Genomic DNA, 26,927 nt, shown 5'->3' with positions numbered 1-26,927 from the left:
CAGTTACCAACTTGACATCCTAGTAAATGCAACTACATAAACAGCCAGTTGTTTTCCTTCCTGTGGGCATTGATCATTGTACTGCTTGGGCGCCAACAAACACCTCTGCATCCAACGTGAGATATAACAGGCTAGAGTCGAATCAATGCTGTGAGCAAATGTAGAGGAAGGGTTCAATTTCTTTGATGAGGAGGGAGCCCAATAATTGCCAACCATGCGGATGTTTTATAATCACTTTATGTGACCAATTTAAGGCTCCCTCGGGATCCATGTCTCCCACAGGCTAATCCATGATGTTCTTTACAGTAATCCATTCAAGTAACTCTTCTCTAGTGCCATCAATTAGGAATCCAGGTTGATGTAGGAGCTGGCACTATACAGTTTGACAGGGATAACGCTGTAAGAGCTGTAACAACTCCATATTTTGCTGTACAATTAATTGTCTCAGTAATAATTGCAATTAACAATATAATTGTCTCTTTCAGTCAAATTTAAAAAATATGTATTTATGTATTGCTTTTTTAAACAAATTAAAGTTTTAAATGAATTCCAGGATACATTTTTTGGTTATATCACTGTCATGTGACCTAGATAATGTAAAACACTGTACACAGCCTATGAAGTAAACAACACCTCTTTATTATCATAAAACATATTTTCTAACTATATCCCCTCTTGTCATTTTTGTAAAGGCTCAAGTGCCAACAATTAAAATATATAGTCCGACCAATAATCACTTCTATAATTACAATTTGGCATATCTAAACAAAATCAAAAACTACCAATCATACGTCTTAAGACCTTAGCTAATGTTAGCAATAAATTGCGGTTAAACAAAGAAAACGCGATTATGTAAAATAATTGACAATTAGACAATTATGCAATAATTGTTACTGGCCTAGCTGTGACCTGGTCGGGAGAATAATCATCACAATGATCAATGACTCTACGGCGATGTTGATAGGTTTTTACATGTAGTGAGACCCACAGTAAACTGAATATCTTTTAGTAATTTGAGGAGGTAATCTTGGGCTTTTTTCAAAATGTTTCACCATTTTCTGACATTTTATAAACAAAGCAACTAATTGATCAATCAACTATGAAAATAACCGTCAGTTGCAGCCCTACACTAGAGGCATACAGTAGTGTTTGTTTACAATAAAACACAGGGCCTCAGGCAAGAACTACTCGTAAACAGATTAGTTCTTAGGTGGCACACACGTCATTTAAGAGAATGTCAATCATTTTCTCATACTTTGGATTTTCTTGTACAAACGTAATTTACAAATAAATAATCCAGACCTGTGCTATGAGTCATGTACATGCCTTTTCTCACAGAACTAAATACTGAAATTAAAATATAGAACGAAAAAGAGACTTGATGCAAAATGAATATCCTGTTTACCAGATTATCATCATCATGGCTTCCCAATACACTGATTTGAATGAAGTTTGAAGTTTTTAAGATTTTATCCTTTTTTTTGTCAATTTGTCAATACAGTTAGTAGTTGCTAGAACAATTCTCTCACTCCAACAGCTGCAACTGTCCAGTATAATATTCTGTTGTTCCTGACAGTATAACAACATCTACTGTAGGCTATAATATTATCCCGTCTGATATCTCTGTTATTGCCATAGCACCTTAAGCCCCTTTCATATAAGTCATTGCTTTAGAAGGATGGTTTTATTTTTAACTTAATGTCTAACCGTTCCCTCCTTACTTCTCTCACAGTACAGTGCTGCTCATGACATGTTGTTGGCAGCTGTGCTATTAATGTTTTTTTTTCTGTTTTTTTTTAATAGCTTTCTTTAACACTACTACTGACACTACTAAATATTTTATGGCTTTGCCTGCTCCCTTTTGTCTACTTGTTGGTAACATTTTTGTGAGCTTAACAGGTAGCCTCATTTGGCATATTTTAGGGACATTCAGTATGGTAATGATACACATTACACACACCTCCTCATTAACAGGTGGCACTCATCAGGCTCATCAGAGGTTTAGGTTTAGGTCAAGTGTGTGCGGTTAAGACAGTCTGGTGAATCTGACTTGAAACACTCGTACGAGCAAGCCTAAGGAAAAAGTAAGGGAGATGATAGGTTAAGAATATGAAAATGTTCCTGCTTGAGGCCCAGTGTTTCTTAAAGTGGGAAGGACTTTTCCTCCTGTAGTGCACATTGCACATTCTGTAAACTGTAAATCAGTAGTATAAAAGCACATACCGCTGCAAGGAAACATAATGGGTCCCCTTAAAGAATATTGGTCTGGACAAATAAAATAATTAAACTGCAAGTTTTGTTGTCCCTCTCCAGCTCTGGGCTCACAGCCTCGTCACTAACTTAAAAAATCCCTTTGGCTGTACTTAAAAGGCAGTGAGGATTAAATCAAAATCATTCAATTGATCCAGCACTCCAACACATATTTGATATGTACAATGTGGGATTTTATTTTTTAAGTCTGTCCAAACATGTCTTTCCTTTCATGATTGACAAGAATATATACAAAGGCTCATTGTCTCTCAACTTCGAGTTTAAATAAAAATGCCATAAATACCTGCTCCTATTTGAAACAAAAACTGAACATGATAAAGAAACATGAAAGAAATACTTCAAACATAAAACAAAGAGGATTTCTTTGGTTAGTAACACTAAAAAAGAAGATTCAATATCCATTTAAGTGCTTTCTGGCAGAACTCCTAAACTGAATGTCTTGTTGCAAGCTGATTTAGATGGTGATATGTAAAATGAATGCTATTAACATGCTAACTGAGCTAAGTATTGGACATAGTGGAAATATCTATGAGTTTCATTTAACTACATCTAGGACACAGAAGGCTGTAGGAATTAATTATTAAAGCCTACAGTTCACTTTTTTATTATTCTGCTACAATTAAGTAAACGGCAAAAAGAACGTGTTAAATTTAGAACTCTACTGCTGCTGACGTGCCTTAATGAAGCCAAAGGGCACTCCCCATCTGCTCTGCTTTACATGACAGACTAGCTATGTAACTAGTGAGTCAGTTAAACAGAAAGGTTGTGCAGGTTATGGAAATGTATTCCCAGAAAGTGAGTCAGCGATGATTAAAATTCTAAGGCCATGCCCCTCTGTGAACAGCCTCTTAATTAGCACTAATTGTTCAGTGTGCACCTACTCTTCCTGTCACCCTACACACATCAGCCAATGAAAGTACTCATTTGTTGTTTGGTGGAAAGAAAAAGGGACAGAAAAACCAAAGAAAAAAACTGTTGTATTTTTAAAAGGATCGTTGGGTAGTATAGTATATGAAAGCTTAACTTAACTTAATTATGCCCATATGTAGGGCTGTCACAATCATGAATTTTAGTTGACGATTAATAGTCATACAAATTAAGCACAACACAAAAACACAAAACATGGTTCAAGACATTTAATTAATGTAGAAGGAGGCTTATTTTTTTTTCAAAAGTAAGCAGTAATATGCAACAGGGAAACACAAAGCGAGTGTTAAATGTTCCTGCTTCAGTTATCAGACAGGGAAGACTTTGTTTTGCCTCCAGGGCCGAGTTATGCACACTTTGGGGTTACACTGTTCATTTACTATACAATTCTACTGCTAATTTCTTCTCTGCTCTGATCGCCAACACCTGTCTTCTTATCCATCACTCACTCTCTCTCTCTCTCTCTCTCTCTCTCTCTCTCTCTCTCTCTCTCTCTCTCTCTCTCTCTCTCTCTCTCGTACATTAAACCATTCCTGAAAGGACCAACGCTACTCTAATAATACCATGTTTCCATCTTAACATTTTCATGTGAAATATTAAATTTAGAAAAGCTGGATAAGTTTCCTAGATAACTTTTCCAGAGCTTTCAAACACACTGCTGCATTCGTAGAGGAGACTCTCTGCGATAAATTAAAAGAGAGCCGTTATCGGCACTGCTCTGATATAATCTTGCTTCGAATTGCAACAAATACAGTCTCATATGAGCTGAAACAAAAGAACCTGCCCAACAGCAGTAAGATATACTGTAGATAGCCCAGCTCTGTTTTTCCATGTATTTTTTTATTTTTTTCTGATATTGGAACCTTATGCTCAGGTAGACACCTACTGTAATTCACCTTCTATTTGTTGCCACATTTGTAACATTGGCTTTAAATTCCCTTGATTGTGGAATCCAACGATTATGCAAAATGATCACGGTCAGCTCAAATAATTACGATCAGGCGATTATGTTATATAATAATTGTGACAGGCCTACCCATATGCAGACCTAGTAACTCTAAGGCAGAAGGGTGGTGATAAACTTATTAAATTGACTGAAATAATTGACACTGATTTATATTTTGGTGCAGGTTTGCTTTTCCCCCCACCATGATTATTGGGCCATTTTTTATGTTTTTAATTATTTGAATAATTCAAGTTTAGCTATAGTGAAAAAATCATTTCATATATTCTAGTCGTTAGAGGAGGAATATCATTTGTAACACAATAGTTGTTATAAATTCATTTATCCAGGCGGTTGGAAGTGGGTTATAAAAATAGAACTAGAACACAAACGAGACTTTCATTCTTATGTTCCCACTAAGTTTAAAACACTCCACCTTCTAAATCCTATAATAAACCTATTTGCTTGTGGAGCTGACATTCTAATGTAAATGAAAAAGCAGAGGTAGCAACAGGGAATCTGAACACAACACGACTCCAAAGAGTGATATTCAGACTGTCCACTCTCAGGATGACATGTCCTTCGAGTGACATGTCTTTGGCACTGTACTGTACTTGTCGTGTGTATTGACCAGTGGATTAGAGATGGATTCTCTGTGATCCTCTTATGGGCCGTTTGCTCATGCAGAGCTGCAGTTGACTCAAGCTGCAAGCAAAATACCTGCAATTACCTCTGGAATCTAGGTTGAAGTCCTCAGTGTGAGAAAGCATCCCTGGTATCCTCCAGCAGTGCAGATGTTAACTGATTTCTCCTTTTGAACTCTGAGGGAAAATTAAATGATAGAGAAACATATTAGGTCATTTTCTATTAAGATGTTTTTTTAGCAATAAAGTGAATGTTTTTTGTATATTTACAAGTGAAGAAGTATTTCACCAAAGTAAAGAGGGTTTTTTCATAAAACTAGACTGTCTATGCAGTAGAACGGCGCAAACATTTTTGAAATTGGTGCTATATGAACAGAGAAACAGAAAAAAAAAACTGTGATATTCCCTTTTGCTCAAAAGGTAGAAAACCTACAACTACCAGAATGCACTGCGCTGCACTGGACCAATAAATGCTCCCGCTGGTGGGTGATGCAATGCAAGCTTGTCCGATTGACACAGAATGGCGGCCGGCTGGTCACAAACAATCTTGTATAACAGTTAAACGGTAAGCTCAAATATGTTTTTGAAAACATTAAGTGGCTCTCTCTCTCGATCCGCTTCTAAACTCTTTGTGTCTGTACGCAAAGTACAGTCTGTGGTTACAGTGAAACAGCATTTGACGCAGAACGCATAACTTGGAGGTTTTTCTGCTGGCCTGTGAGTAGAAAGATCTGGGCACTGGTAAAATGGAGGGATGTTTAACATAGTTAATTTAATACTAACATTATTATGATACAAAGTTGGTTAAAAAACGGCAAAGTATCCCTTTAACACTTTCATAAAACAAGGTATTTAAGCCAACATGTCTTTCCATGGAGTCCTGTCTTAATGGAGCATGTAATAAAAAGCTGCTACTTCAAAGGATAACCTTCTTTTGGCATTGCGGTCTCCGAAATGAATTTAACAGCATGCTTTTTTTCTAATTTCTTTTTTTCAAAAATATCTGAACCACCTCATTAACCTTATCTAGCAAGCAGAAGCTCATGAAATCCTTTGTTTCAGTGCCCGGTCTTGCCAAAGTTAGTTTTATTAATTAATCAAACATCAGTTTCCCGCCCCCCCCCTATCATCTTAATGACTCCCTGTAAAGTAAATGAGAATGGGCTGCACACAACGCCCTGGGAAGGCTGCATGGGCACAGCTTTTTTTAATGTGACTATTACGCCACTGTTCATCACACCCCCAACCGGCCCCGTCAGACACCGCCTACCAAGAGTCTGGGTCTGCCGAAGTTTCTTCCTAAAAGGGAGTTTTTCCTCGCCACTGTCGCAACAGCCACTGCTAATGCTTGCTCTTGGGGGAATTACTGTAATTGTTGGGGCTTTGTAAATTATAGAGTGTGGTCTAGACCTACTCTATCTGTAAAGTGTCTCGAGATAACTGTTGTTATGATTTGATACTATAAATAAATTGAATTGAAATTGAATTGAACTTAATGCATTTTGTTTTGGAAGTTAAAATCAAAGAGAAACATAAGCTTTGTGCTAAAGAGAGACAGATGTTTTGTATTTACCACAATAGTGAAATAGAAATGAAACATGATTTCCTCATCTTCTGTACATGTTTGGTTCTTGCTTTTTTGATTCTGTTTATTGAGTCTTGATGCAGCGATGCCAAGCAGCAATTTTCCCACCTACATACTGGTACGTAATATCTGCATAATACAAGCTCCAGATTACTGCACAATCAGTATTCATATTACTCTTCTTGCTTTAATGAAACAATTCTGTGTTCTCAACCCTTGTGATTCAGAGTTTGACACGCTGTATCAGATGAAAAGCACCAGCAAAATTCAATCTCCAACAATCAGTAATGGAAATCATTTTCAGTAAATGAGAGGACAATAGATAATGTTATTCAATTAGCTGCTAAGGCTGCTATTTGCATCCCAGTGAAAGGGGTGATAGTTTAAGTGGCCCAAGGCAGCTGCCTTTCACCAAAGGCCCGTGACAAAACAAAAAGAAGCGGAACCAAGAGAAAAGGCGAGTTTGGGAGTCTTCAGCAGTATTCTTTTAATTACTCATCATAATGACTCCATTTAGCTGTTCAATGACCCATTTTATGGCATTGAACAGGCATGGGAAGCTCTCTGTCCTTGGCAGGGTCAGTCCTGCAGCTGCCCCTGCCTGCCATCCTATTTCCAAGAGGGAACATTCCGCCCCCATTGGGTTTTAACAGACAGGTTGTTTAAGAATTTCCCCTCAAAACACATTCACACATGTTCACAGTGGCTCCAAAAGGGAATTAAATACAAAGAAAAGCAACTTTTATGGGAGAAAATAATTATTTTTCATGTTGTTTTTTTTTTATTTATTTTAAAATTTTGAATTTTATTATTTCAGGACAATGCACATTTGATGAACATGTACAACAGTACACAGATTGTAGCCCAAGGGCTAATTTCCATCTGTAGTCCATTAGGCATGTATGTTGTTGTGCATCAGATGAAGATAGGTTTGTCACGTTGGCGCCCACCATGAAGTTGGCAAATAGAAGCTTCGAAGATAAACAATGTGTCCTCTATGCACAGTAAGATGTTGGTAATGATTATGTAGATGCTGCTTGACTACAGTAGCAACTGTGTTCAGGTTACAGTTAGAGGGAGTCTATTGTTATGTGAATTTACCTCATTAAAATAGTTTTACTATTCAATTCAATTTTATTTATAGTATCAAATCATAGCAACAGTTATCTCGAGACACTTTACAGATAGAGTTTGTCTAGACCACACTCTATAATTTACAAAGCCCCCACAATTCCAATAATTCCCCCAAGAGCAAGTATTAGCAGTGGTTATTGCGACAGTGGCAAGGAGAAACTCCCTTTTAGGAAGAAACCTTGGCAGACCCAGACTCTTGGTAGGCGGTGTCTGACCGGGCCGGTTGGGGGTGTGATGAACAGTGGCGTAATAGTCACAATAAAGATAATGGAACAGTGACTACAATGGTAGTCGTAGTAGTTCATGTCATAGCCGGGCACAGCAGGGCGTTACGGGATGTAGCGTGGCACAGCAGAGCATGGGTGGACGCAATGGACGCGGCAGGACACAGCAGGACATAGCAGGACATAGCAGGACATTGCAGGGAATCGCAGAGCGTACCGTATTTACAAAATAAGGTGTTGCATACAATAATGTATGTAACACCTTATTTTGTAACACTATATGGAACTTAACTTAATGTCATATAATAATAATAATAATAATAATAATAATCTGTTTTCTTGTAATAATCTTTTACAGACACTAAGAGGGAGTCTTTAATATCCCTATTTTTGCGAATTATTGACACTTTTATGTGGACGTGGAGCAGTATCCATCCACCGTGCTCTCTCTTTTGAACACGTTCTTACTGTCCAACGACTCTCCTCTTTTGTGTTGCTTTTCATAAGACATGATGTACGTGACGATTGGTCAGGTTGCAGCCTTGGAGAAACAGCCCCCAGATGGTCTTCAGGAGCTTTCTGGCACATCTCCAGGATGCTGACCCAGAGCATTGAAAGGTTGAGCACTGGCAGCGATCTGACTGATTCTGCCCAGCTGCTGACGTGCAGAGCAGCGCACATTGATACGAGGACAAAAATAGCTTGCTGGGATACACAGCTTGACGCAACTGTTCAGAATTAAAATCACTGCCAATTTATTCTGTCCAACGTCAACTTTCTATGAGATGACAACCGTCACAGTGTAGAAATATTTAGTTATTGTGTATAAAGGATGTTTGAGTTAATTTCGTTTGATCTGTGCTATCACTGTCCTAAGTGGAGGCTTTAGAAAAAATCTAGTTTGTAAGACTGGTCGGGTGCAATCTATTTGAAATGAGAGCAGTTAAAATATTCAGAAAAGAAGTAACCCCAAGTCAAGTTATGTGTGCCCTCCTCATCTTCCTGTGTAAAAAATAAAAATTAAATAAATAAATAAAAAATAAGTCAAAACATCTTGTTGTGCCCCTTCATTAATTGAAGAGATTAGTGTGCTAAAGTAGTTTATATTACCTTGTTATATTATGTCTTAGCTTCCGTTGGCCAGTGGCCAAACAGAAATAAATATCAGTGTAAAAAGTGTGAAGATGTGACAAGAGTGTTGCTTTTCAGTAATGTACCCATTTTATGCTCCTTGCGCGGTACACTTCAGTCAGAGTAACTTGTATTAAATAAGACAATTTTTGACATGATGACGAGGTTTAGGTGGTCCTGTTACGTACTTCACCAACACTGAGTTGCTACTCAAGGATTTCAGTACCTCACTAGCACAAAACATCTTTGTAGCATGTTGCACAGTCACAAGCAACAGACAGAGTGAGCAGCAGACTGGCTAAAACTATCGCTGGTCTTTGAAAGGGCCACTGATGTAGAATCATAGAATCATTACCAACAACATTGAATAAAATAAAAGCAGTTTCTATATAACGAAATGAATCACTAACTGGGGCTGTGTCGGGATAGAAAAATGCAGGTGGTTCCAACTGACCATGAGATAACTGAACCAGGGGAAAAGTTATTAGATTTACATATTTGCTACAGTCATACTCAAGATGTTAAGTTCCTGGTTTTACATCTGAGTGACTCAATCTCAGTTAAGCCTGAAGGTATGGAAGTGGAGAGCAACACAGCTAGTTTCCCCTGTGGAGAATAAAAGAGTTTGCGCTGCCTGTTGAACCCACAAACAATAAGCCTTAAGCAAAGCAACATGCATGCACACACACACACACACACACACACACACACACACACACACACACACACACACACACACACACACACACAAATGCACACAAACACACAAGAATACTTCCATCTAACTTTGCCATGTGCATGCGTATGCACACAGTAAACTTTGAAATTGCCTTTCTAAAAATAGACGTGCAGTAATACTTACAGTACCCTCAACCATAGAAAATGCTGTTGATGGTAAAAAACACATTTGGAGACAGAATGGGTTTCCTGATAGCTTCATGAAAGCAAGATACTGGTGTGCTATTCCTTCACTCATTCAATATTTAAGTAGCATGGCATGCTTTCTAGAGCACACATAATGATGTAATGGCTCGACAGAAAAATAAAACATGGCTGGTTATAGACTTTACTGCTAAGGTACAAAATGACTGCACTACTCTGAGCGTGTGGGAGGTTTTGGTCTACAGAAACTAAAAAATTAACCATGACACATTTTGAGACATTTATCTACTGAGATTTGCTTAAATATTTTAAAACAGCTAATGCAAGAAACTGCCATAAAATCCCATATCTCAAGTTAAATTGTACGTGCTACTTTATGTAAAATAAAATTAAATAGATGGATAGAGGCACATTGTGGTTTAACAGTCTTACAAGATCCTATAAGAGTTACATGCAATTTATTTGTGATTTAAATTGTATGATTCTGCTAATAGTTCACCTAATGATACTGTATACTTTGTGAATGCACAGTAACATCACATACTGCTTGATTATCAATTTAGTATTTCTACAAGTGTTCGATGTGTTGTCCTCCTTTTCTAAATAAATAATAATGAAGGGACTTTAAGACAACTACATCCTACAAAATTTTCTTTGGACCACCTTTTTACTACAAACTACTACAAAAACTACAATACCCTCCCCCTAATATCTCAAAATAATGTATTCATGGGAAATATAACAAAATGGTGACGAACAGGCAACAGCTCTGTGCTCAAAGGCTCGTTCACTGCAATATCTTCTCACCCCACCCTATATCCTCTGCATATGCCTAAAAGCACATGGAAACCATCTTCTGATGGTATTATTTTGTATTTTTTTCATATAATAAAAATCACAAATATGAAATTAAATTGAATTATGGACTTAAATGGAAAAGGAAAAAAACTTAGAATGCCCTTCCTTCAGCAAACAAAAAAGAAAAATTACATTACCCTCCCTATTTTCTGCTCTGCCTAGTAATTTTTGTACAGTCCTTAAACGTGTGTTGTTTTAAGATCTACAGCCTTTTAGATCATCAGAGAAGTACAGTAAGCAACTTTTGAAGAGACCTTGAATTTGCGAGCAATTCACCAAAGAAATAATATCAACCACTATATTCCTTCAAGAAAACTTAAATTAATTTCACAATACATTCTGCTAGAATTTAAGATTTTTTTGAAGGTGTGTTTATCATCATATTAAAAATGTAAAGTACATTACTTTCTGTCAGTATTTTATTATACAATAATCTCTTTAAGAACCTGGCACTCTAATTGTGATGCCTCTTGTGTTGTTTTAACATATAAAAGCTGGGCACTTAACCTTTGCCACATTGAGGGAAACCCTGTTGTTGACATTTCATTTCAGAAGTGCATTCACAATCTTTTGTTCAAGCCATTTCTGTCCTCTGTGAACAGAGTGGACCCCGGGGTACAACGTAGAAAACCTATTAAGTAACTCTGGGGCTGTTTTGTTTTGCATGGGGAATCATTCATTTAATGTCTGATCCTTGCCTCGTACAGTATTTTTTTTCTTTTTTGCTTCCAGGCGAGCTCTGAATAGTAATGAATAGTAACAGAATGGCACTCTGTGACCAAAAGTGGCCTTGCACACATGCATGTGACAAAGACATGTACTCCCATGTCCACTTTTGCTTTCCAGGATTGTTCATCAGGAACATCTTATGAAGCATCATATTGACTTTTATTCTCGATTAAAGTCAGATCTCTTGAGTGACACAGGCTGTAATTTGTTATTATTTGGAATAAGTGAGGTGGAATGAAAGGATGACAAGTATAACAGGGGCTCTGCATGGTTTTATTCCACTGCCTTTAATGCTTATAGCAGATTTTCTTCAGGGCAGGACCAGCTGAAGAGGGCATTGTTTGCTAGTATTCTGGGATTGACTGAGAAGAACAGTTTTGAACAAGTGCACATTGAAAGACAGACTAATGCATAGAGGCCCTTTCAGGAAAAGAAAGGCTTCATGATACATTGTGAAATTTCATTACAGAGATGCATAAAGTCATGTAAAGCGCACACTGTTTTCATTTTCAGCACTAATAATTTTCAGTATTTTTTTTATTTTTTTATTTATTAACCTTTATTTTACCAGGAAATAATCCCATTTCAGTATATCTGAATGTTTAGCACGTTCTCTGATATTCTCATGAGCGAACGTTAAAGGCATCTGCGAAAAACATATGGTGCAATGAAACACTGATGTTGCAGTGACTTTCCTGTCCAGCGGCTTCCAAGTAAAGATCATATCAAGAAGCAGCGGCAGAATATCTCGAGCACTGCTGCCACGATTAAATTAAGACCTACAGCAGAGCAAAATCTCACCAATAGCTCAAGCATTAATTTAAAATGAGTCCAATCATCACTGCCATCATGAGACTTGAATTCAAACGGTGATTCTGAGGCTTGCAAAACAAGTCCATTAAGAATCCCACAGTTCTGTTGATAGCATCATTGGGAAATCAACATTTTTATAAAAATTGTTTAAAATATCAGTTTTCTTCTTCTTCAAACAGGGTTATTTCAGCATTTCAATACGATGCCCTCTTTACATTTAATGCATTTATTTTTAGTTCACATTATTTGCTAGTGGCCATACAGGTATATTATAAAATTGAAATAGAAACACTTATGTTTGTTGTGATCAGTCAGGTTATATGGATAGCTTTAAAGGCATGCTTTACTGTGTAAAGGACAAAAGGTATAAGCCCGCCATAAAAAGGAGCTTGCAATTTAATTGATGAGATCAGAGGAGACTTGGAGGACTGTGATATGTAAAAACCTGGAATTGCTGCATAGCTGTTGAGCAGCCTTAAGGCCTTAGAGTTGTTTGCGGAGTTTGTCAAGATGACAGAGTGCTGTAAAATCCTCATGTTTAAATTGATATAATCCCTAAACCAGTCTGGATTGAAACCGTCACTGTGTACAACTGAGCAAGACACCCTACATTTACTGGTAGGTGATGCATATCTGGGAAATGATCTGGCATGAATAACACAAGTAATCTCACCCTGTTCAACTCACGAAGCGTGAGTGTCGGGTCCATAGAGCTGCACTGTACATATGTTAACAAGGAGACCTGCAAGGCCACAAACCAGGGCAGTCATAGTGTTGCAGAGTGCCCTCACACTGAGAGTACGCTCAAGCAGTTTACGGGGGAACGTCCCAGCCACTCAACTGAATGTGCAGAAGAGAGATACTGCAGTACACATTCCCTCTATGTTCATTAGAAAGTGGTTCGAGCTCCAACCTCCTGCACGCTTGCTCTTGCCCATTCATATATACAACACTGGAAAATGTTAACAATCAATTTGGCTCTGCAGACACGATTCCTGCGACTGTTCATTTATCCACTCATGAATATGGAATCATTCAGACCTCATTGGCTCTTTTTACAGTAATGTGAGAAGCGAAGCCTCGGAAAATCTCTCCTGACTACAGTGAGTCTCACTTTCCAGGTGAGAGCATTTTATTATCCCTGCTTCCCTCTGCAGTAGGCCTACTCATTAAAGCATGTACAGGTATTGTTGTCTGTGAAAGACCTGGTCAAAAAACTGGTGTACAGTAACATTTCCTGGTTCGATTTACAGTGTGCCATAGAGACAAAAAATCTCAATATGAGTTTTGCAAAAGCATTTTATGTTGCACTGTTCCATGCACTGTAAATACATGTAAATAACACATCACATGAAACAAACTAATTCTATTAATCATAATTGCATTTTAGGTTGACGTCATAAATGAGAACAACCTGTGCACTGCAGCTATTTCCCCCATTTCCTCAATCAGCACTTATAGAATGGATAGGGTAACAAGTTAGTGTCTGCACTAAAGGCATTATTCAGTGTCTTCATATTGATGGGTCTTGCCAGAGTTGATTCATTAAAGTGTTTGAGTGCAGCTGGTTATGCACTTTGGGGTCTGATGAAGCTAAAGTGTCAACACTGAAGCCAAGCAGTCGGTTCATGTCTTTGCATTGTGCATTCTGCTGCAATGAAGAATGCTTATAGAAATGAATTGATTGAGTATATAAAGAAAGTGCATAGTCATAAAACAGTATCTGAGTCATCCAAGGATTGAAGTTGTTATTAAATTCTGTGCAGCAGCCAACTCATTGCTCAGTTATTCAAGCAGAATGTATTCAACTACTATAACTTCTTTTGGAAGTGCTTATTATAGCACATTAAGTTCATACACTTTGTATTTACTTTGTATTGTTGCACTATTAAATGTAGCCTACATTCTGTTTTTTTTAGAGATTGTCATTAAGTGGTTGTTATTAATTTTGTTGCAATTATTTTTCAATCTTCCTCAGTTACTGTGAGTGTGAGCTGTACTCTATATCTGAAATACAAATAATTGACAATAGAATATGATATAGACCAAAATATGCCCAACCCTCAACTTCCTTGTGTGATGCTCTAATTGAAATTTGTAGTTAAAGCATTCACATAGTGTGGGTTCACTATAGTTCAGCAAACTCTACGCCACTGGAAACTTGTGCTGACTGCTGATTAAACTAAACTTTTGGTGTTTTCTAATTCTGGAAACGGGTTCCTATATCTTCCATCTATTACTATTTTATGGGTAATGTAATGGAGTCTGTTCCACAATACAAATATCTTAAATGATGATGGTCTGTCTTTTGAACTGCATATTTAGCAATGCTGCAGTTGTTGGGGGCGGAGTCCTGCAGTGGTGCGGGTTCGAATCCAACCTGCTGCCCTTTGCTGCGTGTCATCCCCCATCTCTCTCCCCCTTTCATGTCTATCCATTGTCACTTGTAATAAAGGGGAAAAGCCCACCCCAAAAAAGCTGCAGTTGGGTTTTTAATTTTAGAAACAAGTCTTTTTTTATGCCAAAATGAGACACTTTCTTATACAGTAGAAATGTTTACTTATTGTAGCACTTGTCTGCAATGCGTCTTCATGCTTTTGACTCAATAGAAAAATCTAAAGTATTTTCATACATTACTTTTGTGGTTTGCTTTACTGTATTATACTGTTATTCTTTGCTATGTTTAGGTTAAATGAATTAATCATTAATAATAAGTTGGGTGAAGCTCTAGGTGTTCACTGACAAATGCATTGAGCACAAAAAAGTATTGCTTTAAAATTCTAAGCGTTCATAATCCTAGTTTATTGGTGGAATTGCTGCTAATGTGTCAATTGTTCATTAGCATGCAACAACAACATTACTATGATGTAAATAAAAGATGACATGCTGTTCACTGTGATGGATTACCTATCTCATATAACATAAACACAAACAAAGACAAATTCACCTGGGGGCTCTTTGGAAAATGATTAAAATCACTGATAAAGGGGCATGCAGACAACATTCACTCCCTATCTCAAGGCATACAGTTGCATGTAGCTATGGATTTAATCATCATTAACTAAAGTTGAAGTTAAAATATTACTGCATACCAAATAAATTACATCTCATAAGGGAGCTTTTGTTAGCTATACATGTTTTTATTCAGTTTCTTAACGTTCATTCATCAAGTCACTTCACACAAGACATCATAGGTGTCATAAAAACACAATGGCATGACATTCAACAAATTATGAGCAATGAACAAGCAAAATGTATCTCTCTAACTAACTTGTATACCTATACAATATGTGGACATACTGGTAACATATTCTCTAATGTTTGATTTTTCACCAGCATGTGGTTGGTTACAAATGTTTGACATTGAATACAATTGCAACATCTCTAATTCTCTATCAGCTCCTTACTTACTTGGTTATCGGAGGGATTCACGTACATTGAGGCTAATGTCTCATCACTAATGCTGAAGCACAGAAACAGACCCAGTACGCCCCTGCTTGCCTCCTTCTCTCATCTCTTCCTGATTTTGTTTTCCCTCAAGAGGGTTTACTATCTAATAAGACTTGAGTGGTAGTGAAAAAAGGGGGAACAGAAGTTTTGCATACCTCGACCTTGGACACCCTACCAAACTATGTTAGGACTGATCTAAGTTGGTAGTTTAAAAGTAAATTGAATGTAGCATCTCAGGTGGCCTTGCAGTGAATGTAGCAGACTGACTCTTTAAAGAAAGCGGCATCTGTCAAACTAATAAAATAAGCTGCTTATTTTGATTATCAATATTGCCATCCACAAGTGTGTAAGTTTTTTGTTTAAAAGCACTTTGATTTACTCCTCTCAATATCAGCCCTTTTCTTTGTGCTAATCACACACGTTCACATCACAGTGGTAATAAAAATACCACATGTCATGCAGCATCATTGAGCAGCTTGCCCTCTAGGCTGCTTTAATGCAGTGGGATTTGCCAAAATCCACTAGCTGCATCAAGGGATGAGATGACTGCTTCAGATACAGTAGCTGGGCTGATGTCTCACTGAGAAACATCATGTACGTCTTTTCCACTTATCTTTCAGCTTCTTTTGTTAAAGAAAACTTCTGGCATGTCCTTTCATCACACAAAACATCTGTGCACACCAGCTCATCATTGGCTGTGTTGCAATCCTGCATTTATCTTTGGTAGTTGTGTATGACGTATTTCTGTCAGATACACTGTATTTAAATTGATTAAGTCTTTAGTGTGGAGCACTCAACAAAACCTGCTTGACCTTCTTGTTGCCGGGAACATACATTATATTCTCTACATGTAAACACTGCTGGAAAAAATCAACCACTATAATAACAGTGTTTCCTCTATGTTGATTTTGTAGTGGTGGCCTGCCATTGCAAAAATTCTGCCGCCATTTTATCAGAAATAAGGCAGACGCACAATGTAGTCGCTTTTTAAATTATCCTGCCGCTCACATTGCAATTTAACAAGTAGAACTATTCAGAGGTTATTGGGCCCGTCCAGTTTAACTCCACATACTGTTGTGTTGATGTAGTTTATTGTCAAAACATTTGCTTTCTTCAGAGTTGACCATTAAACGAACAGCTCCACCAAAAACGTCACCGCGGAGGGTCCGTTCTAATTGGACAACGTTCAACTTGTCAGTTCTGTCAGTTCATCGTCCTGATATATGTTGTTCGGACAGACCTGCCCCCACTGCTAAAAAAATTAACTAATGTCTCCATTCTTCTTTAGCCATGACATGGTTTACTGTGGCTGAATTCCTTTCAGTGATCTTTGTCTACATTCTTGCATTTTTATACTGCCATCCAGCACCTGGTTTTGTGCTGGATTTTTGGTGGATTTTCCAACATCTGTTTGTGCTGGCTGTGTTCCTGGTCTTTGCCTTTCTCTCTCTGCATCCAGAACTCTTCCGGGTTGGTCACCTATGCGACATTTCCTGCCCAGTGTGCATGTTCCTCCTCCTTGTCCAGAAAGTTGGCCCAATGCAATTCCATTTTTAACCTGAACATACAACTTTTTGTAACATTACTTAACATGCTTTTCATTATAACTTTTGTTCCCTTTGGTAATATGGATAATTTCCTCTCTTACATATGGTTTAAAGGCCAAAATTACAGTTCATACCAAAGTACATTTTCCTCTTACTTATAGTGCTATTTATCAATCTAGAGTATTTTGGTGTGAGTTGCCCAGTGTTAGAGATATCAGCCCTAGAGATGTCTGCCTTCTCTCGAATATAATGGAACTAGATGGCACCTGGCTTGTGGTGCTCAAAGTGCCAAAAAATACATTTGAAAACCTCAATAGCAGTGTCTCTTTCCAGAAGTCATGACCCAGTTACTCAAGATAATTCACAGACCTGGTTATGAGCACTTGCATAAAGGAACTATTTTCTTTCTATTGAACTACATCCACCAACCGTATCACTGCGCAAAAGGAAACATACTCATTGACGAGAGCCTATAAATGTTTCATTTTTTATTTTAAGGGGAACTGTCCCTTTAAGAGATAAACTATCTTGCTGGTAATGCTTAATGTATCATACAGAAATGTTGGCACAGGCAACACCAGTGATGGTAGCTTGACACGAAAATAAAGTCATACTCCATGAATAAGTGACCAACCTAAACACAAGACAGAGCCAACAGAAATGTTCAGTGATTAACGTGTATATCACAATGCTAAATATTGCAATAACAATACTGCTCTCTCGTATGTTTTTCAGCCTAACATCAATAGTAAGAAAGTTGGTTGCCTGCTTATTGCTTTATTGTAGAAATAGACAACTTAAGTGGTTAATGAGCTTTATTTATTGACTGCAACTTAGAAAGTACATTTATCAAACACATCAAAACTGCAGGCATATTATGGTCCAATCATGCTATAACACATTACATGTATTAATGAATGCCCCTTTAAAGACTCTAAAAACCTATCTTCTCAATCAGCTTCTTACTATGAGTAATGGGGATCTACAAGAACACAAAACTTCCTGCCAAACATGTTCACATGATAGATTGCTCTTCTTGCTGGTATAAAATAAAAAAGACAATTTCTCGGGTTCTGCTGCATAGATTTGAAAAAACTGTCCATCTTAAGTCTGACAGTATTATAGGAGTGCAATGCTAAATCAGTGGAGTACTCCTTTAAGAAAGGCTAACATATTTATGAGTGCATTTCACATAGTAAATTATTTGGTTACTTTGTTTGGTCTTTCCTAACTTAGATGAAACCGTACAGAGAACTGTAGTATGCTCAATCGAGTGATAGACTAACTGTTTTATGTCTTTGGGCTAAGAAGGTCAAAGTACAGCTAAGAACAAGAAACTACCATGGAGAAACACATTACTGGAGATGTGTTCATGGGAAAGATTAAAGTATCAGGTCTGTGGACCTAACATTGCCCATGGCTGCTCTAAAGCTACACTTCATAACAGCCTCTCAGAGCTGCAGCTGCCTCTTCTGTACCAGCATTAATGGTTTTGGAAGCACCACTAACAATGTCCCTACAATGTAAACCTCTCAGAGCTCTCCTGAATAGAGCAGACGCTCAATATTACTCCACGGTCGCATTAGTAAAGTATGATAATAAATGAAACATTCTCCTGAACACCCCATTAGTAAAAATTATCTTTTCACAGCCTCCTACAGCCACCAGCTATCGCACAAAAGCCCACATGCTGTCCAAGGCAGAAAAACTTCCCTTCTTATTTTTCTCTCTGTCTCTCCTCATTTGTCTCTCTTCCTCCCCCTTTTCACTTCTGCTCTCATTAATTCACTGACTTTTTTTTCAATGCGACAGTGTGAGTGTATGTACCTTACTCGAAAAACCCAATGCATCTAATCCAGACCCATTTGAGGCATGATATGTATAATAACTACATAGTCCTAAAAAGTGATACTGATGATTGCAGAAAAGAAAAAGTCAGCAGTGCTAGTTCTAAATTTAAATCAAATGTTTTCATTGATTCCTCATGTTACGAAACTACTTTGGGGGGCTTTTTTCCCGTTTCTCTGTTTTGTCATTTTATTTTAGATTTTCTGGATTACTTATTGTGACCTACTCATGCCTACTCATGGGGTTCTTTCAGTGCCACTGCCCTTTAAAGTCAACTCTTCGCCCTGAAGTCAGGCTCAGGAAAGGATAACATTGGGAGGTATTGGAGGCATCTATACGTATGTAGGGTTTCTCTTCTGGCACATTTGTTGCACTTTAAGTTAAGTTAACTGCTCTTCTCCCTTCAGTAAGAAACGACTAAACAAAACAATGTTTTACCTGACAACTGAGGGGGCACTATCATTTCATTTTTTAGAAATGGCTGTAATAAGCATATTTTTGGAATATCCAACAAATCTGCAACACCAACACCCAATTTTAAGGACTATGGTAGCTTACTATTTAACAATTCTAATCTTCCTATCACAAACATGACCTTACTCGGTTTCTAACAATAACTACAATCCAGACACTGAATATTTTTGCACACTTTCACACTGTTTTTCACACTATTATATCACATGAAACACAGTATACATCTCATGATGCAGTAGTAAGATATATAGACCGTTCAAAGAATGTGTGACTATTTATTATTTACAACAAATGCTCAATGGAGAGTTGGTTGGTTCATTAAAATAAACACATTGTGAATGAATCTAGCTTCATCCACAGTCTGTTTGAACTGTGCCATTCTGCTCAAGTCCCAGACCTTCTTGGGCTGAATTTATGTTGTGTTTTAAAATAGACAAGTGTTTTCCAGGTCAAAGTTGAGCAGTTAAGTGGCATTTTTAGACTACTCTGGCTATACATGTTTGGACTCTTGAATCCTTTACTATGGGATAGTGACAAAGAAGCTTAGCTTTAGTCGATAAGAACAACATGCTTTTTGCTTTTTTTAGTAAACAAGTGCACTTAAAAGTGAAATTTAAAAGGTATTTGTCTTTGCTCCTGGGAATCCAAATGTTTTCTTTTGCCCATACTGCGTTATTTATGAAACCTAAAAGTCAAGGCAGAGATTGTGTTCACCTAAGTGTGATTTGCAGCACATTTCTCATGCCTCCTTGCTATACTGTATGTCATTCTACATCGCTGCACACCAGCCACCTAAAAGCCTGTGTGCTTACATCATCGTTCTACAAGAAGATGTTTGCCAAAATATCCAGAACCATCTGATCCAGAGGACCTCAGTAGGACTGAAAAACAAAGTGTACTTTACTACAGATTGTAGCCCTAACCACAGACTGATTATCCAGGGCAGTATATTGAGGATACTTATTACACTCTTTTTTATGAAACACCTGTGATACCTCCAGGCCTACCAATATAAATGTAGTGTTATATAGCCTAGTGCAAAGTGAATCATTTTTCAGGTGGAATCAAAGCTGTTAATCTTTCAGTCTTATGATGACGACTAATGCAGGATCACTGAAGCAATAAAAACACGATGTAATGAACGTTCTTTCCTTGCTCGGGGGTTGTAAAGAATCCACTGTTCAATTTACAGTATGATACCATATAACCTCAATTTTTGCAATGTTACATGAGAAAGTAATCTGTAAAATGGTAGTCTTTAAAATACTACCAAACATTAATACCAGTAAAAACACTCTTGAGTAAAATATTGCATTGTTTACCAAGAAAGGGTTATTCCTTATGTTGTACATACAGACACACACAGACACACACACACATACATATAGACACACACACAAACAACACACACACACACACACACACACACACACACACACACACACACACACACACACACACACACACACACACAAACAAACAAACAAACAAACACACACACACACACATGTCCATCTCCACTGATGATTATTTATCGTGGTGGGTTGAGGAAACATTTTCTTTAGGTACCAATCCGAGACCAAAGTGGATCCTAGCAGTCAGAATTTTGTTTTCATGTAATTTTCATACTGCTTAACTCAGCACAAACTATGTATTCTCTTTATTGCAAGCTAATGGCAGTACAGTACCCTTTTTAGCCATTCTGCTATAGTAAGATCGGGTATATGTTAGTTTAGCACAAAGATTAAAGCAGAGGCGTTTCTAGGACTTGAGTAGATTCGGAGCTTAGCCCGGACCCATTTAAATAAACCGGAATGCAATGCAAAACAGCAATTGGTTTGCCCAGCTTGTTAATAGCCAGTGTATGTTCATTTTAACTGCCCAGTTTGTAGATGTTATTTAGATGGAACCACTATTTGGCCTAATCATAACTGGTCTGGCAACCCAAAGGCCAAGGTGTTGTTTCCCGATTTGTTTGGTGACTTATGATGTGGGGGTCTGGGGGTCCACTCCACAATTTTTTTTTAGCATTAAACACTTCTTTTCCTGCATTCTGGTGAATTTGTATGCACCTATTTATACCTTTTTCTGAATAAATATATGCTGGAAATATATTTATGTAAAGGGAAACATAGATTACAATCCAAATATAAAAACATAATGGAATATATTGCAGTAAGGCTGTCAGGCATTCTGTATTGCATTCATCTATTTATTTTCCTGTAGATCAGCTTTTCTAATTCTATCTGGTAGCACACATGTAGCCTAGCATCATTAACTCTTCCCTCCTCTTTTGCATATTTTGTTGAGGATGTAACCTCCTTAAATGTGCATATGACAATTATTCACCTCAATGATACATTAATTTCAAATCATTTAATAATAATAATATTAATAAACCCCTGGACTGTAATATTTCAGATGTGTTTGCACAAGATTTCTGCTCATGTTCAAAACTTTGTGCACATTCAAAATATATCTGTGTTCTCTGAGATTTGGAGGAGTCGTGCTATTTTGAGAAAAATAAAGTTATGATAGGCTATTACAAGAATAAAGTCACTATATTTAAGAAAATAAACTGTCTGCACCATAGTCTGCTGTGCATTACGCGATTGCTCTGCTGATACGGTAGATCTCAGACCTTCTGACAAACACAGAGCCCCGTTTGAGACTCTGGTCTCTGAATGAGCAAAAGTTTATGGAAGTGGCTGTACGCTGCTCTACGTCGGAGGTGGATAACCGAAACTACTGCAGAAATACACGGAGCTCAAACGCAACACATCTGCCGCAGCATCTCCACAGCAGAGCGCGTCCATTATAAACCTGAAGCTGCACAGACCACGGAAAGCACGCTGCTCATCTCTGTTTTCACAGCGAGAGTGGACAGTAAGCGACGGGCAGTTCTGCTTCAGAGCTCCGTGTGTTTGAGTCTGAACCACAGACTGTAAACGTCACGGGAACTTCAAACTAAATCATTAGTATTGTCCTAAACTTTGTGTTGATAGCATCAATGTATTAGATTTGGCTTTAATTTCTCTGAAAATTACACCTTTCACAGGTTTCGTCACTTAGAGATGGTTGCTAGGTGATAGCAACAAATACGGCATGATGGTCGGACCCAGCATGTAGCTGCCTGTTCTGTTCACCTCAGAAAAATTAACTGGACAAAGTTACAGTTCTATCATCAGTTTTAGCACAATGAAATAAGGCAACTTATGATTTCGGGGGTTTACATAGGCTATTATCCGGTTTCATATTTGTCAGTCAACTTTTCAAAATACATTTGGGGCTACACTCAAAACATTTGGGGCTGAAGCCCCGGCAAAATCGACTGGTGCCGCCACTGGATTAAAGGCAGGAGTAAAAGAGAAGCTCCATCATATGTTAAGGACAAATACTCCTTCCTAAAACTCCAAAAATGTTTTTAACTTTATGTCTTGGAGTTAATAAAGACATCATGATGTTAGAAATAGTTATGTGGGTGAAATTATTTTTGACTCATCTGCCCAGTATCTCCAGTGACACAGGTGTTGCTAGGTGCAGTTGATGATATTCAAAAACAAGGTACTTTATTATATAAAATATCAGAAAAACTAAATCTGTCTGTCATAGGTATGGTGTACTGTAGAAACTAATTGAAGTCACTGTCCTGTGAATTCCTTTCTAAGGCTGTGTTGTCCTGCACAGTGGGACTCCTGATCATCACGTGGAGAGTTGCGTCAGGCCACCCATCAATTTCCTATCAGAGGCGGAATGTGTTAGATTGTTCCTGCCTGACTTGTTAGGCAGTTGTCTATTGCCAGTCACGCTATATACAGGCTTTTGTAGAAAGCCTTTCAGGATAGATGGGGAGTGGCAGACCAGTCGTGCTGACCTGTTACATGAGGGTTAAAAAATGAGAGTTGCATTGGGCCAACTTCAAAGATAATTGTTGCTGTGTCAGGGCACAGGGCGCAGTAATTGCACTTTACCACACAAGCCTACTGTAAGAGAAGTGGAGTTGCTACTCCCATAGGACTAAGTTGGATCATCCTGAATGGCTGAACATATGCAAATTTCACTGAGGAGTGTTTCAGGGATAATTGGCATAGAGCCCCATTAAAGGGCTCTGACTACAGTTACGATTTGTGACTATCATCACCATGGCAACGTTTAAATGGTCTGTTTAATCTATATTGTTGTACTTAATGGATGTTTAGAATAATGCTTCCACAAAAGGCTTGCTTTCCTAATGGCCGCACATTTGGTGGCTTTCATTTCAGGATGTTTCATTCCTGCAATCAGTAAATAAGCCTAACATTTACCAACTAAACTAATGATGAGCACTTAATGTCCCCTTGAACATTTACAATATTTAGTAAATATTCTGGAAAATCAGTTGGAAAAACCATCAATGGATAAAATAGAATGTCTTAATGTCTGTAGCAATCAAGGTGTTTTGACGCAGGGCTGCAACTGATTAACATTATTAATTATTGCTTCTTTTTGTTCTGATTTTATATATCAATATTGTTGTCCTTGTTTTGTTGTACATTGTATAAAATTAAAAAAAATCCTTGTTTAAGAGTCAAAAAAAGCAAAGATATTAAGTGTATTATAAATGACAAATAAAAGCTTCAAATCCTCAATTATTTTTCATCTGTAACTAGAGAATGAATAATGAAAAATGACTAAATCAATTACCACAATAGTTGCTGATTAATGTTCTGTCCATCAAATCGGTTAATCGCGTCATCTCTACATCGATGCAAAAATCCATTAAAGGAAATATTGCTATAAAACAGTCTTCACTGATTTGTAACATTTCCTGCAATGGAAACAAAGCGATATTCAGGAGTAGTTACCTAGGTAGAAATAGTAAAGAAAAATCTGACAAAATATCTATTGCCTCAAAGTATATCCTCATGTCATCCAAACCTGTGTAACATGCTGTTTGACTGTGCCTCCCTCATAGGCCAACACAGCCTTGCCTGAAACCAAATCCATGGTGCAGTGTGATATATTGTACTAAATGACAGCTCAAATTGTCAGAACACTTGTCTCTCTGTGCTAGTTAAAAAAAGAAGCCTTCCCTACAAACCAACGCAAGACAAAACATCCCCCAGACCAAACAGGCAACATACTCAGAGGAATATTGTACAAGAAACAATGTTTCAAAAATGTAACATTTGATACACCAGGCAGACACAGCTTCTTTGAGGAAGAAAATAACTGACTGTCACTTCAATGACTATAACAGCTGATCTGTAGGAAGAGGTCTGTCTCCTCCAACAGAACTGAGCAACACTTTACTTCTGTCTATCTTTCCCTTTACATGGACCCATTAAACTGCCAAGCTGTAAGGCAGCAAATGATTGGTGTAAGTCGCTTGACTTTTTCCCACTACTTGACACATGTCAATCACTGTAATGTATTGAAGGAGCTCAGTAGTGGAGATAGGACATGCAGAAATGTCCTGTGCTTAGAGCTATGATTGACTCTTGCCTCAGTGCTCAGGAAGGTACGGCACTGTCTGTTCTGACTCCTTTGTGTGACAGTAGATGAATAAATAATAACAGATAATTGAATAACTTTTTCAACTTAAACTAAAACAGTGCTCATCATTGCATGAACTTTGTACACAGACTTTTTATTCCACCTGCAGAAGTCGGGAAGTTGGTAAGAATCAAATTCTTCGATTCCCATTACTTCCAGAGTCAGAGCAGTGTGAGTAGACAGTGTCAGAGTTTTTAGGTTATTTGTCACTTATCCACCTGCAGAGCACAGGGTTAGTCAAGCTAAGAACCACAAGCACTCCAGGGGACTGTACCATCACATCACATCTTTCTAAACTTGCTGGACCTCTCTGACTTCAGAGTTCACTCCACAAGTTCTTCAATGAATTACATAGTTTGGAACACTCAGGAGGTTGAAAATACAATAGGATTCTGGAAGAGTGTTTCATCAGGTGTAACTCTAATTTAGTATAAAAACATTAGCAAATTCCAAAATTTGTTAATGTTCAAGTGACAAAGCCCTTTAATAGCTGTAGTAATCATGGCTTCTGTCCATTGGGAGCAAAGTAGGAAGTCGAGTGACTTTATTACAGAGCGACAAAGTCCACATAGGGAGGAGGATGGATGGATGGATCACCAAAATGTTGGACTTTAACACAACTGTTCTTTCATATATTCTGAAATATATTATTTCATATATTATTTTCATATTCTTTCATATATTTCAATATTGGTGTATTTTTATTGACATTGACTTTTTTTTTTCGAAAAATCCTGTTCCAATCATTCTTTGTAATGATTAAGCTGACTTATCCACCTCAACAAACAAATCTCTTTTACATTGCCCCTTCCCACAATAGCAGCCATTTTCAGATTTCCAAGCACACATGCAAAACACACATGAACTACAAGAACAATGAATAGCCAGCTGAGCCAGAGACACTGTAAACACTCAGTATGAGGAGGCGGTAATGGAAAAGTCCTACAAGAACGAGTGAACTGCTCTTCTTAGAGGCTCAGGCTGCAATGGATGTAACAGACAATTAAACATTGTCTCAGTCAGTGGTGTTCAGTGCTCCACTGACTGAGGAATCTGTGGAGGCAGTGTTAAACAAACTGTGAGAGAGAGCGGCTGTGTTGTAGGGCTGATGCTGGACAGCCGGCCTGGAGGCAGCAGCGGAGGAGGAGGAGACTGAGGTCTAAACTACATCTTAGACAACAGCACCTTCAGCCTCTGGCTCAGCCCCTCAATGTGCTATATACAGTGCAGAGCTATTTATGGGCTCAGCAAACCACAGTCTTTGTATTATTGCTTTATTACAATGCTTGGCTCTTTTTCTAACTTTGGGGGAAAGTGTTGCATGTAAAGAAATCCCAAGCTGTATATGATCGTGAAGACACAATACAGAGATTGAGCTCTGCATGGTGTGGATTTTCTCTCCAATCCTCTTCACAAGGTTCTAAGACACAGTAAAAAGGGATTTACCACAGAATTTCAGTATTGTATGTTATTCTAACTAACAGAAATTAAATTGTATCATTTAGAGCCAAAAAGTAAAAGTTTATTCTGCCCATCCCCAATCTGTCATAGTGCAGCACAGTAAGTTTAAAAATGTGATACATTCTGGTAAAGAGTTCGATAAAAAAATATGGACAGTTAATATGAAGCTACACGCAGCAGCCAGTTAACTTAGGGGTGCTATGGAGCCCGCTAAACATGCATGAACCAAATTGTGGATATTCTCGCAATGCTGTAAGTTTTGTTGTGTGCCACAACTTTATAATTTGAATAGGGGTGCAAAGTTAAGTGTGTTTTTGTGCGTTTTTAAACATTTGTTCGTAAAATAAAAATGAATGCACAGAATCCAAAATGGTTGTCTTCCTGTCAGAGGAGAGAAATACTTCTCTTTAATGCTCCCACTGAATTTAGTGAACATCTTTATCCCAACCCAGGCGTGCGATTGAGGGCGCT

The 26,927-nt window shown here is 37.8% G+C and overlaps 1 protein-coding gene and 1 long non-coding RNA gene across 5 annotated transcripts in view; one reads left to right on the top strand and one right to left on the bottom strand.

The window, feature by feature from the left end:
* elfn1a (extracellular leucine-rich repeat and fibronectin type III domain containing 1a) overlaps positions 1 to 26,927 on the bottom strand; it is a 77,028-nt gene that overhangs the window by 16,980 nt on the left and 33,121 nt on the right. For 2 of the 4 annotated variants that reach the window (XM_039825386.1, XM_039825385.1), the window contains exon 2: positions 4,872 to 4,962. The exons of 1 other annotated variant lie outside the window; for it this stretch is intronic. The gene's annotated coding sequence lies outside the window, so the exon portion shown is untranslated. Of the gene's footprint in view, positions 1 to 4,861; positions 4,963 to 26,927 lie in introns of all 4 variants that reach the window. One more of the 4 variants, XM_039825387.1, reaches the window with a different exon arrangement.
* LOC120574888 lies at positions 5,291 to 8,727 on the top strand. Its single transcript, XR_005641920.1, has 3 exons — positions 5,291 to 5,350; positions 5,438 to 5,502; positions 8,236 to 8,727. It is a non-coding gene; the product is annotated as an uncharacterized LOC120574888 (long non-coding RNA).

Source organism: Perca fluviatilis, chromosome 15 (genome assembly GCF_010015445.1).
Source record: "Perca fluviatilis chromosome 15, GENO_Pfluv_1.0, whole genome shotgun sequence".
NCBI classification, from domain to species: domain Eukaryota; kingdom Metazoa; phylum Chordata; class Actinopteri; order Perciformes; family Percidae; genus Perca; species Perca fluviatilis.
Note: the sequence above shows the minus strand (reverse complement) of the source record. Positions and strands in the feature narration are given on the sequence as shown.